The sequence below is a fragment of the Marmota marmota genome, unplaced genomic scaffold, assembly GCF_001458135.2.
Source record: "Marmota marmota marmota unplaced genomic scaffold, marMar, whole genome shotgun sequence".
Classification (NCBI taxonomy): Eukaryota; Metazoa; Chordata; class Mammalia; order Rodentia; family Sciuridae; genus Marmota; species Marmota marmota.
Window position 1 is genome coordinate 40,009,108 of NW_025999853.1, and position 17,406 is coordinate 40,026,513.

The window sequence follows — 17,406 nt, forward strand, 5'->3', positions numbered from 1 at the left end:
GAGCCTGTCCCGGGGGAAGCAGAGTTAGGGGGCCGGCCTAACGACGGCGGCGTACATGGGCGGCGGGGCGTACAGCAGGGCCTCTACGGGAGGAAGCCAGACACTTCCACTCGGGCCGTCTCGCTCCCACTCCCTCCGCACTCGCTCCCTAGGGCAAGAGGCCAAAACCCGCCTCCTTCGCTCCGCGGGCGGGGGTGGCAGACGCGGGACGCTACGGAAAGCTGAGGTCAGAGTTCACGAGGCCTCTTCAGGCACGCTGTGGAGGGGCTAGTTAAAGGGCAATTCTGTTGGCTGAAGCCAATGTCAGTCTTCGCATGAACCGCCTTCAGGAGGCATGACAACGATTCAACGGGGCTGTTCTCGCGAGACTCTAGGGCAACGGTTAATGGACGGAAGACTAGTGGGACAAATATGTTTTCAGAAAATAGGTTGAATGTTTTCTTCCGTATGACATTGACAGAAAACGTTTATGACTCCTAAGACGTGTAAGGTCTGGGAGTAATAATAATAGGGAACTAGCTTAGAGAACAACAGAAGACATAAAATGGAGCTCTCGTTTTAATACGGACGCGTGCGTGGCTTTTAGCCTTAACCACCATGATGTAGTGTTGCCACGTGAAAACCACAAGTCCCAGAATTCAGTAGGGTGATAGGCTGCATTGGGATGTGATTGGCTGTAGGAACTTGTCTCTTCCTCACTGGCTCCCGTGGGAGGCGGGGATGCTGGGATTTGCAGGCGATCTAAGCTGCTGTGCTGGATACAACCTTTCAATCAGCGTGCTCTTCGTTTCTGCCTTGGGTTCTTGTTTTCTTCCGCGCGCCCCTCCCACACAGACCTCCCCCCCACACACACCCCCATTTGGGATGTTTGCAGAGCTAGGCTGCTGCGGTTTGGGCAAGCGCATTGCGGATCAATTGGTGCTTCCTTACCCATCCGAAGGCCCGGAGCCTCACTTCTGGCTAGACCCACATCTTTCGTGAATCAAAAAACCAGTTCTAAAGCCGCAGGACCTTAGTAAGAATAATATACAGCTACGGACGATTTTATTGGGGGACACTCGTTTTAGAATGTTAAAAGACTATCTTCTGCATTCGATTTTGTGCATTTGACGATCCTACAGCTGTTTATTTTATTGTGCCCTCATATACATAGAGAAGCAATATCTTTGTTCACTATCCAAGGTTTTTTTTTTTTTTTTTTTTTAATCTATTTGGGAGTTTTCACATAAATTTTTCCAGCTAGGGATCAACACCTAAAAATTTTTAGTAAGATTGGAGCTATCTGTTCTAGCTGTCTGGAAAGAGTTAAGTGAGAGACAAGGAAAATTCAATCTCATTCTGATAATTTATTAAATATAAACCTTTAAATGTTGTCTTACTTCTAAATACATCGAATCCAACCAAAGCCATCTGACATATCTTTACCATTCTTTCCCCCAAATTATTACTGAGTATCTTCTAAGTCAGAGACATTTATAGACAATAGCAGTTTAATAAAACAGATGGAAATGTGATTTGAACTTATAGCAAGTATCTAAATTTCTCCTTATTACTAATGTCTACCACCATTTATTCTTTTACTTTAATATCATATATATATTCTTTTCTGCCCAGTAATGCCATATGCCTCCTTTCATTCTGCCCAAGTTTGCCAACAATAGGGCATTTTTCATCAAAGTGTCCTTGAGGACTTTAGCCACAATTAATTTCCTTTTGCTCTGAACAACTTTCCCACAATAGTTAATGTAATACACGCACACACAGAGAGGTCATTTTTCTTGTGTGACTCTCAAGGCTTGAAAGCTCAGTTATCTGATAATCCTTTCTTTTAGCCTGTTTCCAATAAGACACAAAATCATGGCTTGTCTTTTTTTGTGTGTAAATCTTTTCATTTATCAGTTTCCAACTGAACTATAGTATTTGAAGTCAGACACCTTGAATATAAATCATGTTTAGTACCATTTACTAGCTGTGGCAATTCATTTCAATTTGATTCTCAGTTTTTTCATAAGTAAGATGAAGTTCAACAGAGTATTATCCTTAGTGTTGTTTTAAGAGTTAAATCAGATACACCATAGATCACATTGCCTATAGCATAGTAATAATATTTAAAATTAGTGTTTCTTGCAAATCTTACAAAGTTCCAAGAAAGTATCTAATAAAAGTTACTATTAATATTATTCTATTCTTTCAGTCTTTTATTTTTCCCTATTCCCAAGTCATTTTACATACCCAAAGTTATTCAAAACATTGTTAAAATTGTACTGTTTAACCTATTTAAAATGTTTAGTGGCTCATTAGTAACATAATAATATCTCAATATTTGGAAATTCATTGGCCTCCTTCATCTGTCCTTACCCTTTTGTTTCTAACTTGTCACTCTTCTAATATAGGAATTATTCCCACTGTTTTGAGTCTTTCAAAGACCTAGCTCCAATTCTTTGTATATAATAATAGTAATACAGTTGTTCTTCAATGTATGATGAGGTTACATACCAATAAATCCATCTTAAGTGAAAATTCATTTTCTACACCAAACCTACTGCACATCATAATTTAGTATCAGTACACTGTAAAGCATCAGTTTTTTATCCTTGTGATGGTGTGGCTGACTGGGAGCTGTGGCTCACCTCTACCATGTATTGCTAGCCTGGGAAAAGATTAAAATTCAAAATATGGTTTTGACTGAATACATATTGCTTTAACACCATTATAAAGTTGGAAAATTATGTGTAGCCATTCTAAGTAGGTGATCATTTGTAACTTCAATAAGAACGTATTTATGGATCAAGTATAGTATTAACTCGTTAAATCCTCAGAATCTTATAGATGTTTTCTATCCCTTAAGTATAAGAGGCAGAAAAAAGTTAAGTAACTCACAAAAGGCCACTGAAAAGATGGATTCAGGGTTTATAAGAGGCAGAAAAAGATTAAGTAACACAACAGGCCACTGACAAGATGGAGTCAGGGTTGAAACTAAGACAGTATTGCTTCAGAGCCCATTTCCTAAATTATTCCACTAGAATGTTTCACCCATATGGAATGCCTTTCCCCTCCCATTTCTAGAGTCTTAGACAAACTATATTAGTAATATGTAAGTTCCCTAAGAGCAGTTTCCATCTTTAAACTTCTGCTTATTTTGAGTAAAAAGCCAATACCAAAATTTTAATAGGCACTTTAGTGGCATTTAATTTTATTTTATAAAAATCTAATTTGGGGGCTGGGATTGTGGCTCATTGGTGGAATGCTTGCCTAGCATGCATGAGGCCCTAGGTTTGATCCTCAGCACCACATTAAATAAATAAATAAATAAAATTTAAAGTATTGTGTCCATTTACAACTAAAAGATATTAAAAAAAGGAAATCTGATTTTGTATTGCAATGAATATAGCTTGTTAGTAAACAGCAGAGAATGCTTTCTTTTAAGGATTCATTTAGGCTAAATTAATATTACATAGAAAAGAAAATAAATCTAGGTAAAGCTAAACTCAGAGTTTTGTTTTTGTTTTTGTTTTTTCTAGTAAATGGTCAGAAGAGAAGGCTTAGATGAGAAATAATAGAGAGCAAGAAAATCAGTGTCCTTCCAGCTTTTGGGAAGTTCTCCAACATTTATCATTAGTTTAGCTTAGTTCATAAATATATATTGAGTACCTACACTATGCTATACACTGTATTAGATAAAGGGGACACAAAGATAAGCAAAACATGTCCCCTAATCTTGAACATTCATGTGGATAAAATATTAAATTTCATATCAAAGTTCTTATATTTTAGGCAAAAAAAGAGACTCACCATGAATATAGAATCAAGGTAGCTTTATATTCTGTATTTGAAATGAAGAGCAGATCTTAAAATTATCTTTAAAATTTTTAAATATGGTAGGAATAAATTGTGCATTAAAAGATAAATGTCAATAAATGAAGAACAATGGAAAGATCATTTAATTGGTTTGTTGAATAATTGAAGTTTTCAGGGTACCAGCACAAAACGTTACTTTTCTGTTTTGTTTTCCAAATACACCTGTAAAATACTTTCCATGATCTTTAAGGACATCTTGGGTAGAACCATAGATTTTCAGACCTTTCAAGGTGTTACAAGTTCAATACAATTGCTCCTACTGAAATATAATTACTATTATGATGGTATTAATAGGTGAGATATTAAGGCTTTGCCTCATTAATCCACTCATGTTTTTTTTGTGGGAGTGGGTGCCTAATTAGAAGAATGAGTTCAACTAGATATCCTCCATTTTGCACGTACATGCTTACTTGCCCTTTCACCATGTCATGAACTCGCACAAAGGCCCTTGTCAGATGCTTTTAGACTTTCCAGCTTCTACAACCATAAGCCAAATAAACTTCTATTGTTTATAAATTACTAGTCTGTTGTTTCTATCATATCAACAGAAAATAGACTTAAGACACTAGTTAGTCCAATAGCCATCCAGATACTCCAGTCTGTTTCTAGATCCTCTGGAATTGAGAGGATTCTGTCCTTACTGTTAATGTCCTCTCTTTGGCATTCACCCAAACACTGACTCTTATATGAAGGCCAAGGTTGTGAGTTCTTTGAGGTGTCTCTCAAGAGGCCACTGACTGGGGCTGGGGATGTGGCTCAAGCAGTAGTGCACTCGCCTGGCATGCGCAGGGCGCTGGGTTCAATCCTCAGCACCACATAAAAGTAAAATAAAGATGTTGTGTCCACTGAAAACTATTTAAAAAAAAATTCCCTCTCCCACTCTCTCTCTCTCTCTAAACGAGGCCACTGACTGCACATTTTCCTGACAAAGTAGCTCTGAGCACTCCATAGGCCTCCAGGTGGCAACAGCACTCCTAGATGGGATACTTCCAGGTTCAAGCCTAACCTTCTTCAGAACACTTGTCCATGTGGCCACTAAAACCCATGCATTCTAGGCACATTGGGTAGAGGAAGTACAACCACTGCACTATCAATTCCCTCTGGACCCTGCCACTTCTCTGCCTTTCTCAAGTGGGTACAGATCAGAGGATGGCCAACCATGAATAATGGATAATCTAAAGCTTTGGAAGTATTAAATTAAAGATTTTTCTATCATTTCGTTTTTCTTATCACTGCTTTCAAACAAACACTCTCAAATCTTTTCCTTCATCCTTAGTGACATCATGGGCAGACCACAAAGCTCTCTGGCTCTTCCTGTCTTGCAAAGATTCTCATTTCCTCCAAGTGTCTTTTTTTTTGTTTGTCTTTGAAGTGAGTAGGGGAAGAAACACCCAACTCTCTCTACCAATTAATAATTACCACATTTCTTTCTCTTAGAATTCTCTCCCCATGATAAGCTTATAGACTGGAGGGCATCTGGGTCCCCTCAGAGGATCTTTTTAAAAATAGGAGGGTACTTTATGTGTAATATTTTCAACGCTGGGGCTTCTAAGATCACAGGAAATGTCTCAGTTTATACATGTATGAAAAGAATGTATGGAAGGGTGAGGAAGAGGGACAGTTTAGAATGACACTTTTACAGAGTAATGAAAGATCTGAAGTGGTATGACAAAGAATGAAGTTTTCTTCATCAATTTTGTGGTTCTTTATATTAGCCTGCATAGTTCAGAGTGACTTGAGTCTGAACTCTATTTCCCCAAACTGAATCACTTCTATCTCCACTCTGTCAGTTCTCAAGAAGTAAACCCTGAATGATGCGCACATCTGACTTCTTGTTTCACTGTGTACAGTCTTATTATGATCCTTGTCTATGCATGTACATACAATATACGTTGATGTTGGGTACTCAGGGTGATTTTAAGAGAACTAAATTAATTTTGTTATAGATTATTTAGATTCTGAATAACATCCTAATTTGCTTATCTGCCCCATTAGGTATTTGACTGTTCATTAATACCCCTGCAAGAGACTATGAGTGTAAAAGAAATTAAATGGAATCAAAACCCTTTAAATTTTTACTAAAGCAGTTTTAATATGGCAGGAGATGTAGAAAAAAAGTCAAAGCTTTTAGTGGGAAAAGACACTCCGAGGGCTTTCTATGGATTTCCGTCCTTTTCCCCTCTTATTACAAGGAGGCTCTGCTGCAGCAATTCCCAAACTGTATTGGAGTGAACAAGTTCCATAAAATGTTAACAGAAACAGATGCTTTGAGGTTTTGGTATAGCTTGGTGATAATGGTGGCAAGATACTACTTAAATATAAAAGTTTATAAAAGGGTTTTTTGTTTTGTTTTGGTACCAGGGATTGTACTCAGGGGCACTCGACTACTGAGCCACATCCCCAGCCCTATTTTTTTTTTTTAAATATATTTTTTATTTGTGGATGGACACAATACCTTTTTTTATTTGTTTATTTTTATGTGGTGCCGGGGATCAAACCCAGTGCCTCAAGCATGCTAAGCAAGCACTCTACCACTGAGCCACATCCTAGCCACTTAGAAAAGGTTTTTTGTTTGTTTGTTTGTTTGTTTGTTTGTTTTGGTACTGGGATATTTAACCACTGGGCTACATCTTCAGCACCACCACCACCCCCTTTTTAAAAATTTTTGGTTTTGAGTCAGAGTCTCACGAAGTTGCTGAGGCTATTCTCAAACTTGTGATCCTCTTGCCTCAAACTCCCAAGGTTCTGGAATTACAGGTGGGCACCATGGTGCCCAGCCTGGAACAGTTTGCTTAATGAAAAATACTTCAGAACATTTAATATGCTAACATATATTATGAATCCCAAAAACAAATATGTAGTACACAGTTGCTTGACACATTTGAGCATAAAATTTAAAGTTGTACCTATTACTATCTCAAAGGATAAATGTAATATGAAACACAATTTGGACAATGTTCTATTGATATTTTTTCTTAACAGATGATGGGGAGATGGAGAGTCATGGTAGAAAATAATTTCAGTGTACATTTTTAAAACAGCCCTCAGTTGAGTAAATGTGGACTGTGCTCTATTCCTGTTTGTTTTAAATTGAATTAAAGACAATAGGGCTCCATCTATTCAACCAGTTATTGATTCCTGAAATATAATTAAGTCTTTGTTAAATGTCAAAGCTGATAGGTTAATAGGGGAGGAAAAGGGCACTTCTGACTTGTGTTTCACTGCAGACAGTTTCACACACAAACAGGTGCAAACTACTTCCTATTATGGATCATTTGCCAATGATGAATTCTACTTAGGTACCCAAGGAAGTGAATACTGTATAAGTCTAATCTCAAGGAGATTTATTTCCAACTGATGGGAAACAACCCAACAGCTAGAGTTTTTCCTGTGATCTACTCTCTTCTAAATAACTTCCAGAGCTCTTGGTTAATTTTTAGTGGCACTCTAAATCAAGCTTAATTGCTGTTCTGTGAAGGAATTATTCTTTTAGAGTTAGAAATACATTTGCTGCATATTAGTGAAAATTACAAAGATTATTTATGTCACTGATATGCTTCCTTTGGAATATGTACCATTTTTTTTCTTACCTTTGGCTTTTATATTAGTATTAACCATAATGTAAAAATCACAATATTTTCTAATATCAATGATAAGAGCACTCTCTAGGATTTCCAAATAAAAATATAATTCTATATATGTAAAACTTGTTATCAGTTTTGGAGTAAAGATGTGGAAGAAAGAGCTAGAATTCAACAAATGCTGCAATTCACTTTAAAATACAGAAGGGCTGATAATGCCTTATTACTTAAAAGGGTATTTTGCTTACTATCAGTGTAAGTTTTGATTTCTGAAAAAAAGGTGTTAAAGAATAAGAGAAATTATGAACCCATAGGATCAGGGATTGAAAAAAATTACAACAAAACAAGATTGGGAAAAAAATTGTAAATTAATGAAAATAAATGTAATGAAATGATAGCAAAATTCTTTCCTTTTATGCAATATCATACATCATTACTAATACTAATCAGTTAAGTGATAAAAACCTTATATTCCAGAATAAAATTGCTGATCATATAAATGTGGTTTTGCTGCCTTTGTGTCATTTTGGAAAATAAAAACTGTTCTATATGGCCTAAAAAAAAAAAAAAAAAAAACCTCAAGTAAACTCTCTTTGTATTTCATGAAGAAGGCAATAAAAATTTTGGATTAATCCCAGCAAATATAAAGGATTTTTTATGATCAATGTAGTAATTTTTATATATGATATGTCAAATTCTGGAATTAGAAAAAAATATTGCCCCCTTGGGAAAATTATTATTTTTACCAGTTTAATCAATATTTAAAACAAGAGAGCTATTTGTGAAACATGTTTAACAGAGAACTTGTATTCAGAATATGTAATTAACTTACATAACTAAGTAATAAGACAAAAGTCCTGATTTTAAAGTATGTAAATTATTTGATCAGATATGTCACCAAGGAAGCTACAGAATGACAAACACCTTAAAAAGTGATCAATATCAATACTCTCAAGGAAAGACAAATAGATGCCATAATAATATACAATGTATGTGTTAGAATAGCTGAAATTAAGACACCTGAGCACACTAAATGTTGGTAAGACAACTGGAAGTCTTCTACACTGCTGGTAGAAAACAGATCAGTGGTTTCTTCAAATGTTAAAAATACACATCTACTATATAACCCGCCGTTCCATTCCTGGGTATTTACCTAAGAGAAATAGGAAGAACATATGTCCTTACAAAGACAAAGAATATGAATGTGTTTATAGCAGATCTATTTGTAGTATTTCCAAACTGGAAACAACCCAAATGACTACCAACAGATGGATGGATAAAGAAATTGTGATATATTCATATAATGGAATATTTCCCAGCAATAAAGAGGAGTGAACCATGGATATACACCTATCAACATGGATGAATCTCAATCTCAAAATGAGTAAAAGAAGTCAGGCAGAAAATAGTAAAAAAAAAAAAAAAATCTGGAGTCTATTTATATATAACTGCAGTCTAAGCTGTAGGAATACAAAGCACATCAGTGGTTGCCTGGAGATGAAGGTGAAGAGAGGGATAGATGATTAAGGGGCTCAAAGACAGCTTGGAATTTTTGTTACAATAATTGTAGTAATGATTTCATATGTGTATACAGATGTCAAAATTTATCAACATGTACACTTTTTTTCGTTTTGTTTTGTTTTTGCAGTGCTAGGGATTAAATTAGGACTTTGCACGTGGTAGGCAAACACTATACCACTGAGCTACAATCCCAGCCCCCAATATGTACACTTTAAATGTGTGCTCCTTCTTGGATGTCAATTATACCTCAATAAAGCTGTTGAAATGATAATAAAAATAAAAATCATGTTACCTAAAAACAAAATGATTTAGAATATAAGTCTCAAAGTAACTTTAGTTTTCTTTCATGTATTTGTCCCAGAAAAGATATTTATTACAAACAAGGACTCAGGAATTGCTTAAATGAGGGTTTATATCCTATATATATCTACGATCCTGATAAAAATTTTTGGAAACTAGTCATACTATATTTATGAGAAATTTACTATATTTATTATTTTTGTGTGTTTTTTTAAAATTGATTTTATTATTTTTTTAAATACACGACAATAGTGGAATGCATTACAATCTTTATTACACATATAGAGCACAATTTTTCATATCTCTGTATATAAAGTATGTTCACATCAATTTATGCCATTATACATGTACTTTTTTTACAATTCTTAATACACATATATACCACAATTTTTCATACCTCTGTTTGTATATAAGGTATGTTGACTATATTTATGACACATGAAAATGTTTGTGCTACTCCTCCATTTAAAACTACTTAGTAAGCATATTTATAAACTATAAGTACTTGAACATATAATTAATGGTTTTGCTGTGATATACTCATATTTCTAATTTTTATGGCATGTTTTTACTTGAATCTTATACAGTCACCTTAAATTCAACATGAGATGCTGTAAAGTGTTTTGGAGTGCCAAGTTTAACTCAAAGAGGTCTGCGCTCAAATCACACTTATTCTGTAATCTTGGGTAACTTCTGTAAGTGAGAATAATGTTTACTTCATAGGGTTATATCAGACTTAAACAAGTGCTTGACAAATGTTTCTTTTGTTATTAAAAACCCAAATGTATTTTTCTCCAAAGAAAACCAACCCTTTCCTACTACCGCATTTCTTTTCATAGGTCTAAAAGTATTCCAACATCATAAATAGGAACGTTAACTGGGAAGTATTGCAAACTAAGGGATAATTGGTTTGTTCACCTTATAGTCCACAGAATCTTCTAAATATTTCCATGCACACACTGTGCCTTGGTTATTCCACCCTATCCCCGACTTTCAGAATGCTAATCTATTGCAAGTGATTATGGATGAACTTGGAATCATCTGGAATGCTTTTTCAAAATATAGATGCTCCAACTGCACCCCAGACCAATTAAATAAAAATTTCACCAGGGAATTTTAATGTGCAATTTGAGTTGAGAACTCCAATTTTGTTTGTTTGATTTTTATTCTGTTGTTCCTGTTTTGCCTGGTTTTGTTTAGGAACTAACTATAGAATTTTGTTTTTAATTTCTGATGATCTTTTTGGATCTTTTTACCATGAGGCATGCTAGCTTCCCCTTGCTGCTACTAGTTTCTGCAAGTTCAGACATCATGTCAGCAATTTCTTAATGCTTTTTTAGTTGTAGATGGACACAATACCTTTATTTTATTTATTTATTTTTATGTGGTGCTGAGGATCGAGCCCAGTGCCTTATGTGTGCTAGGCAAGTGCTCTACTACTGAGCCAGAACCCCAGCCCCATGTCAGTAATATTTTTAACCAAATCATTTGTGTAAAAACAGAGTGAGCTAGTAGCATCTTCTGGAGAATTCTCTATATCTTTGCATTAATTCATTAATAAACATTTTGGGAGATATCATTAATCAAGTACTCTAATTACAAGTCCACATAATTGCACTTAATGATACATCTTAATCTACAACATCATCCCTTCTAAATCTTCTACAACAGAGAACAGCCTGTCAGAGGACTTTCTAAAATCAAGATATATATTTTAATCTTATCTGAAAATACAAGGCTTACCTGGCATTATTTATTTATTTAGGTACTGATGATTTAACCCAGGGGTTCTTTACCACTAAGCTGTATCACCAGCCCTTTTTATCTTTTATTTTTATTTGAGACAAGGTCTCACTAAGTTGATGAGGCCCAGCACAAACTTACAATCTTCGTATCTCAGCCTCTGGAGTCACTGGGATTACAGGTGTGGGTCACTGCACCCAGCCTGGCATGACTTTTTTTTTTTTTAATTTTAAGCAAATCTATTTTAATTCCTCCTGATTATAGGTTTCTTTTCTCAGTGCTTAAAGAACCAATAGTCCATCCAAGAGCCTTAATGAAAGTCATGTCAAGTTCTCAATCCTGTAGTTTGCAGTATCTTTTTTTTTTTAATTGGAGAATTTATTTTTTTAACTCTAAATTTTAAACATCTCTTCATTTCTTTCCAAATTCTCAAAGATTGTCAATAGCTATTTAGTTAAGACATTTTATAGGCCTGGAGATCAACTAGAGTGGTGGACATTTCTTTACAATTTTATTTTCTAGTCTCCCATCTCTTCTTATTAATGTTTGTTTTGCTTTTTCCAAATGGTGACGAGCCTTCACAGAAAAGATGTAAATATACTTAAGAAGTTAGTTGAGTTAAAAAAAAAGATAAATAATTCAACCTAATTTCTTCTCTTCAGTAGCATTTTTGTCATTTACCCCAAATAGAAGACTTAATGTCATTAATATTTTCCTTACTCACAAATAAAACTCTTTTTTCTTGCTATTAATAATTTTTCTAAGCCTCAGAATCTTCTGAGCTTTGAGCATCTTGGATATCATTTCCACATACTGATTTCTACATCTTCAGTATTAGTACTTAATAACATTTCTCTCACATTTTTTACAATTTTTTCAAAATTCTTTTAAATATTAACTTGCTGGAGAATTCTCCATGCATTAACTTTATTGATTCCTGTTCTCCCTCATCACTGTCGATTAGATTTGGCAAAATTTTCTGCAAATTGTAAGTATTTCAAGATTAGTGTCTTACAGGCTCTGTTGTAACTACTGAAGTCTGACATTATAGTACAGAAGCAGTCATATAAAATAAACAAATGAATGTAACTATATTCCAATAAAATTATATTTATGAACACTTATTTTTGAGTTTCATATAAATTTCACATATTACAAAATAATTTTTTACTTAAAAACTATTTTAAAATTAAAAAAAAATTCTTGGCTAATAAACCTTATGAAAACAGGCGACTGGGTGGAATTCAAACAGGTAAAGATTGGAATAGTTTGCTAGCCTTTTTATATGAGAGTGAAAATATATAATATATACTATAATATAAGAAAAATTGTTTTTTCACTTTCTTAGGAAATCTTGAACTGATTTTATACAACTATTTTAGGTTCCAAAGAGTAGTACCCTCACTCTTTCAACTTTATATGCTCTCTTTCAGAAAATTTGGAAAAAATTTCTCAAGACCTGTCCTGAGAGCACTCAGAAACTCCACAGGGCTATTCACAGAAGGGCCATTCTCTCTCCAATCTGGCCTCCTAAGGCCAGACTCCTCTTCCACATAATGAATTGTTCCCCTTCAGGAGGAATTTCCTTTTATCACAGGAATCTGATAATATCTCAAAATCCTCTCCACCAAAATTCCCAGGAATATGGACAGAAGAATCTTCATAATTTCTCTGGGGAGAGCTCAATCAAACAGGATTTCTGATGGGCTATTCTGACATCCTGGAGTTTTTGAGAATTCCATGCAGCCTTAAGTCACTTTTGTAGAATTATCCTACATTTTTAATTTATATCATTAATCATCTACTGAGAATTGGAAAAAAGTCAAATGATAAGCAAAATTTTAGATATAGATTTAAAAATGAACAGGTTATCTCTAGTAATAAATTTTTTCAACACATTTTCCCATTTAAATATTATTCTCTTGCTTTCTAACATTTTATATTACAATAATGCATTATTGTAATCCACTAAATTTCTTCCCATATTCCTTCCAAAAGTTTTTTCCTTCCAAGAATGCTGTAAATACATTTAAAGACTCATATGAATTTTAAAAGTCAATGAAATTAATTATTAAATCATATATACATAATTTGAATACATACATTTGGAGTAACTTTTGCATCTATAAATTCAAATTAACAAACATTTGGGATTACCCATTTTGCAATTATGATATGCTATATATTGCAATATCATACCAGCCTTTTGGGGATCCCAGTATGTTCATTAATTCATAAGATGAAGAGAGGAATATGGACTTTGATATCAGGTAGATTTGAGCTCTTGAAGCTACCACTCACAAATTGTTACCTAGGACAAAGTAGGTATTATCACCTTTCATGCTGATGGTAAAAATGTCACAGTACACAATATATAAACTACAGGAAAATTATTTAGTTCTAACTGTGGTGAGGATGGCCTTTAAATACTTGATAAGGAAATGAGATTAAGAAGGACTTTGAAAGATATGTATGACTGCAGAAAGTGGAGTTCAGTCCGGGCCAGGAAAAAAGAATATTCCTTGATTTGTAGATAAGACAAAAAATTTAAAAGCATCTATGGTTTTACTGTTTGCCTTAAACATTTAATTAGCCCACTGTTATTTTACAGCTGCCTGTATATTTGTTTTTTGTTGTTCATATTTTCTGAAGTACCCAAGTGAACATGTTGTGAAAATGTTATGATCTGATATAACCCAAAGCATATACCTATTTTTACTCATTGCTCTATGTAGTTAACAAAAATTTAAAGTAAATAATCAAGGAATCCTATACATTAGATTTACTATTAACCAATAAAAGTTTAGCCTTTTTACTAAACTTGTATTTAATCCTTGCATAGTCCTAACCTATTTTATTGGCTTTTCTAAACCATTCTTGCATATATGCATACTCTATTTTAAGCATAATATTTTACAGTATGACAGATCGCTTAAACAACAGGGGAATTTTGTTTGGCATTGTATATACTCTTCTCTATAAATGTTGGTCCTGAATAGACATAATAAATTTTCAAATGTTCCTTGATCTTGTTTCTAAAAATTGAATACATCTGGATGGGTGCTACTATGGTTTAGATGAGTATTCTCCAAAGACTCATATGAAAAGGCTTGATCTCCAGGGTGGTTGTACCGTGAGATGCTAGGAGCCTTTAAGAGATGAATCCTAATGGGAGGTCCTTGCGCCTTTGGCAGTATGACCTAGAATGGACTCAAGTCTTATTCTCTTTCTTTCCCCCTCTATTTCTCTGTCTCTCACTCTCTTTTCTGGCTTAAGATGTGACCACTCATTCTGACATGCACTTCTGCCATGATTGCAGCCCTCAGCAGAAGCCCAGACCAATGGGTCTACCTGATGTTAGACTGAACCTCTAGAACCATTAGTCAAAATAAATCTCTCCTTATAAGTAGCCTATGTCAGCTATTTTGTTATTCTGATGGAAAACTAATATATTGATCAATCAGAAGACCTGTGGATTCAAAAGTAAGGTTAGTACAGCTATCAAGTCTAGACCAGCAGTACACTAAGTATCTGTGTGTGTGTGTGTGTGTGTGTGTGTGTGTGTGTGTGAAGGGGTAACGGGCAGGGGGTGCACTCCAGGGACTACTTAAAACTATCTGTTGAAGTCCAGCAAGAAAATATAAGAACTTTTGTTTACATTTATTTTAAATTCTATTTTATATGTGTCAGTACCTTATTAGCATAATAATATATCTATACAATTAGTAAATAAATCAATCACCATGTACTAGAAAATGTGCTCAACTATTTTGAATTGTTATGGATATTTAAACAATTAAAAATATTTGAAGTGAAATTAGTATGGAGTGAAACATCAGTCCTACTTCTTCCCACCTTTCAGAGTGGCAGATTTGGACAGCCTGGATTTCCTCTGTCTATGGGCTGTGGGCATCAGACCCAGGATGTTTGTCAGAAAGTTGCTGCAGTCTTGCAGTACTGCACAGAGAGGATCAGTACCCTTTGAATCTTGAACTCTGAGCACCATTCCAGAGTTGGTTATAAAACAGGAATAATCTAAACCCACAATGTCATTTGGCATATCTTCTATCAAAGAATAGATAGGCTTACAAGACTGACTTAGACTTTTATATTTTGCTTCACCATTGTAGATGTTAAAAGAACAAGTGCTTTGTACCCCTCAGCCCTGGTTCAAACATTGTACTGTTTTTCTTTATCTACTCTAGACTGACAATAACAAGTAATTATTAGCAGTTTCATAATGGAACAAAATATATTGCTATCATCTATGAAATAATTTTGGATCTCACAGAAAATATAATGGATAAAGGTGACAGTAATTATCTGCTATACTTCTAGAAGAGAAGAAACTTAGAAATCTCTGGTGCCTCAAAAAATGGAAGAAAAAAAGAGGAGGAAGAGGAGAGGAAGAAGAGGAATAGGAAAGAGAGGAAGAAGAGGAAGAGGAAAGAGAAGCAGAAGGAAAAGAAGGAAGAAAGAAAAGAAAATTCTTAACAAGAGACCCTCCCAACTAGGGGAATGAAGGATGCTTTGGTTGATTTTTTTTTCTGAGTGAATTTTGATTAATTTAAGACAAAATGTTTTAAAACTACCTTTACTTTAAGAATGACTTTGGATGATATAATGGACTACATTACAATAAAGATGACTCAATATCCTTATTTTAAAGGATTATTATTTTATAAAGGATTTTATATGGATGAGGATTACCTTTCTGTCTAGTCCATTTTGCATTGCTCCTTAAAAAAAAGCCTGAGACTGGGTACTTTTTAAGGAAAAGAAGTTTATTTGATTTTAACAGTTTAAAATTCCAAATACCAAGGTATGAGGGTCTGATGAGGACTCCCGGCTGTGTTGCAACATAGTAGAGAAGCAGAAAGGGAAACAGTCCCATACAGAAGAAGCCCAGAGCATGGAGTGGCCTAGCTCTATAACAACCTGTTCTGAGAGGATCCAATCACATGAAGCCTAGCCCATTCCAGGAAGACAGTCATTAATTCCTTAGAGAGTAGTTGCCCCCATGATGTAATCACCTCCCTCTGTGTCCCATCTCATAAAGGTTTCACCACCTTTCAATATCACCACAGTTGAAATCAAACTTCAAGCACAGAAAGCTGTAGGGGACAAATCATAAACCCTAACACATTCATTATACCCACTTTCAATCTCTAGAAGTATAGCAGTAAGAGATCAGACAGTGGCTACTGACTTCCAGAAAATACCTGACGCTCTGGGATTGTTTTTACAAAATATTTAACATGACATCATGTTCTTGCCACCTATCCCTTTCTCTGAAAATAGGGCACTATCAGACATTTGGGTTAAGTTAGAATAATGGTCAACTGAAGAGAGGGATCTTTTAATTTTTATTTACTTTAAACCCTCTTTTGAATGAGCAGTGCCTTGAAAAGTAAATCTCATGAGAATCCATGTTTTAGCCTAATAAAACATTTAATACTCTTTCTGATCCCATCTTCTGACTTTTTCTTTGAAAATGTATGCTGAGGACTCTGAGGCTATTTCTCATATTCTTTTCATCACAAAAGATAGGAATTCTTTAATATAAAAAGTGAATCCTACAGCCACAAGTGTTTGGAAATCCTAGGTATAAAAGAAACTAATTTTCTTCCTGGTTTCCAATTTCTACCAACACATGTTGTCAGCTTTGTTTTTCATACTGAGCCACTGCCCAAGTACACATAATCTCAAAGATGAAAGATTTTATCATCCTCCTAATCCGCACAGTACCCACACAATACCTGTTGATGTTGGTCCTCTGTAGTAGTAAGTGGGCCATGACACTTGTATTCTAGTCTTTTTAGAAAGAAGCATTTGTATCTGAAAACGTAAATTCGAAGGTTGTAAATTCTGCATTGATTATGGCATGGTTTGAGAGTTAGCCAGCACTGTGTCTCCTAAAATAATTTCTTGAAGAGTAAGCCAAAACTCAGCCTGAATAAATCACCTGATGGTATTTTTTTCAAGAGTAGGTACAATTATGACAATAGAGAATATGGTGTACTTGGTAAAGATTTTGAGCAATAATATAAAGTATTTCATGAATTTTATGCAGCCTGTAAATAATAGCTCTGCCTACAAGATGATCTTCCAAAAATATGTAATTAAGTATGAGAATTTTATTTTATATATATATATCATCTTGCCTTTAAGCTATTTGCAGTTTCTTACTTTTTTTGTTTTGTTTTGTTTAGCACAGAGCATCCTATTAGATAGAAATAAAATTCTGTCAAACTGCAGTGTATGCAGTGAGGGTATGCAGTATTACAGCTTTGGAGTTGGGTAGAAATCCCTGAGTTAGAAAACAGACTCCAGAGTTTAACTAGCCTTATTTTATTTAAGGATAGCAACTTCTAGTTCACAGGTTTGTTGTAAAGACAAAATG

At 34.6% G+C, this 17,406-nt stretch overlaps 1 protein-coding gene across 1 annotated transcript in view; it reads right to left on the reverse strand.

Moving 5' to 3' along the window:
- The window catches only part of Cand1 (cullin associated and neddylation dissociated 1), a 37,628-nt gene extending 37,459 nt beyond the window's left edge, over positions 1-169 (reverse strand). Inside the window, exon 1 of the mRNA XM_015483043.2 lies at positions 1-169. This exon is cut by the window's left edge and continues 257 nt beyond it. The gene's annotated coding sequence lies outside the window, so the exon portion shown is untranslated.
- Positions 170-17,406: the final 17,237 nt, after the last annotated feature.